Below are 3,128 nucleotides of genomic sequence, written 5' to 3' on the forward strand. Positions count from 1 at the left end.
CTGAACTTACAGGGACTGCACATTCCACTTTCCCCTGTTTATTTGCACTACACCGCACTACCTCACCTGTTAATTACATATTTATTCATAACCTATTTATATTAATTTATTATTTTATTTCACCATGTAATACCTGAGTGCCTTAATAATTCCTTAATTGTTGTTGTTGATTGCTGTTTATTTTGTCTTCTTGACTTTATATTTATGTATGCTAAATATGTGATTGTTTATTATGTCTTTTGATTGTTTATTTTATGTTTTTTTTTATTATATAAAAAAAAAAACTGTATTGCCATGTTGCACCGTGGGTCCGAGAGACTAAATTTCATCTGGTCTGTAGTGTCTGTGCATGTATAGCATACGTGACAATAAAGTTGACTTGACTTGACTTGATATTGACAAAAGTTTAAACATTTATATTTGTGTAGGCGATCTAAAAAAAAGGTGTCAGTACCCCAATTCAGCACAACTCTAATCCTAATTCTTTTTGTGTTTTTTAGCCTTTTTAAAATGTAAATTTTGTTTTTAGAGCATTCAGCTAGCTATAAGCTCAGAGATGCAATTATGCAGTACTTTAGGAATACATTACCATTATTGCTGTACACAGGTTTTAGAAATACTGAAGTCCAAAAACTGAACTTGCTAGGGAGTTTAGGGTCATGAATCAAAGTAGTTATTTTTATGTGATCTTTTTTTGAATATCACTTGGGAAAAATAGTACTGACCTCAATGGTGGGTACGCCGATGCTCACCAGAAGTGGTGATACTCAATAAGAAGTGCCAGTACTCACTACTGGTAGGTACCAGCCCATTTTAGGCACTGGATGTTTTATGCATCAAAATAATTTCTGTAAAATCCAGACTAGGTGTCCTGGAGACCTGCATTTATTTGTAAAATTGTGTAGTCACACAAGGTATATGGTATATAACTTACCAACAAAAGCACGTAACTAGTACCAGCGTTCCTGTCAAGGCAAAGTCTAGTTGTGTTAAAGCCTGACACATTTACTTGAGTAATCACCCAATCATTGTAAGTTTTTGGGAAAATCTATTAAAGGGAAACTTTGCCGACTTTCCACCAGCTTTGTATCATTACAATGCAAATTAACAATGTTTCACTTCTCTCCATGTTGCATGCACCCAGAGCTCCCCCACTGTTGGGACAAGACAAGTGTCAATTGGCAATAGTTTACAAGAGTAGTTGAAGATTTTGTCGAAGCTGATCTGGAACCAGTGCTAAAACTTGTCTGGTCCAACGTAGGGGCAGCTATGGTCTCACAGTTGGCTGAGATATGGCTCTATCATGGGCCATAAGTGGCTGCCAGATCTGGTCAGCATGTGGACCGTAATTCATTGAAGTATCTGGTGTAAGTGGGCTGTGTGGGCCATCGGTGGCCGACTTTGCAATGTAGATGCGAGAGGGGCATTTGCACTGGATCTTTGTGTTACAGTCGTCCAGGGTAGACAAAGCATTACTCATACCTCTGCATAGTGGTGGCTTACCCACTGCTACTCTTTGGTATCTTATAAATCATCACGTTTATATTGGTGTATTACCATTTTGCTTTCATACTTCTTTTGTCTTTCACTGATTCTACTGATTATGTGTGAAGTACTCGTTGTCGGGATTGTAGTCTTGTGCGGGAATGTCTCTGAAATGCAATGAGCATGTAAGAATGTATCAGAGCACGCCATCAAGGTGGCCCTCTGATAACTCATCTCTGTGTCCCAAATTGCCTGTCTAGAAGTCAAGGAGATTAGACGGAAACGGGCCCTCCTGAATTCAGCAGCCATTACTCTCATAATAGAAACAGTCCAGGAATCCACAAACACACACTTGTACACACGCACAACTCTGAAAGTGCAGAACCTGTCCAAACAATCTATCTAGGAGAGATTCTGGAGGTGATAATGTCCCGTTTTGTCTTTCGAATGTACTCTATATCACATTCACCTTTTAAACCCTGCTTATTCTTTTTTGTGTTAGTAGAACACGAAGCGCAGATAATAAAGTGCAGTCATTCAAAACACTGCAGCTGAATTAGCTCATTGTTGCGCACTTGAAATTTCAATAGCATGTGTTCTGTAGTCTGCACTGGTTAATTTTTCACCTCTGTGGCTTCAAATGGATGCGAGAGATCACCGTTTGAAAAATGTGAACTGTAATAACCAAGAATCGTTAAAGGTGATCTAAGTGCACTGCCATAGCTTTGGCAGCTGGGTGATTGCTCTATACCAAAGGATACCAAAGGGATGAGGGAGGGATATGATTGAATGTTGGTTGATCGTGGTTTTCTCTTAGCATAGAGAGCCGCCTCACTGCTGGTGTTTGGTAAACGCTGCTGAATTCTGCTCTTCAGACTCAATTTGTCCTCCGTGGAAATTTACCACCAGTTACCAAACTGACACAAGAATTTTATTTGGGCAAACAAGTTAACTCTGCAGCAGCTCAATTAGTGGTGCCAGGGTGCTCCTCTTTGTGAGCTGTGGGCCTATTAAGGCTAATGTTTGAGATTTTGCCAAAACATAGCTTTGGAGGATGATTTCAACACAAATAAAGTTCAAATAGGCTATAGCCCTTAAAAAAAATTTGAAAATGGAATATTAAAAAAAAGAAATTCCAAAGGAAAGAAGAAGAAAAAAGAGACTTGACTTTTCGTGTTTTACTAGCAATAATGGACAAAACAACAAGCTGCAATTTTTATTCTTGAGCCCTGGTTGTATTAACCAGCTAGCCACTAACTTGTCTATCTGCTGTTTGGTGCTGGGTACAGTTTATTTAGATGTTCAGGTGAATTATTTTCAATTAACTGTGCAGCAGCTCAGTTAGTTCAGTTAGTCAGGGTGCTCCTTCTAATAACGCTGGTGTTTAAGTTTTAGCCAAAAGAGAGTTTTCACCACGGTATCAAAATTCCATTTAATGATATCACTGCAAGATACACTGATCAGCCATACCATTATGATCACCTGGCCACCCTGGTGCATCCCCATACCAACAAACTGTGATGCACTGTGTGTTTTGACACCTTTCTATGAGAACCAGCATTAACTGTTTCAGCAGTTTAAGCTACAGTAGCTTGTCTGTTTGATCGGACCACATGGGCCACACTGTAAAAAAAAATCATAAT

Source organism: Morone saxatilis, unplaced genomic scaffold (assembly GCF_004916995.1).
Source record: "Morone saxatilis isolate NCDOM2014 unplaced genomic scaffold, NCSU_SB_2.0 Contig0, whole genome shotgun sequence".
NCBI lineage: Eukaryota > Metazoa > Chordata > Actinopteri > Moronidae > Morone > Morone saxatilis.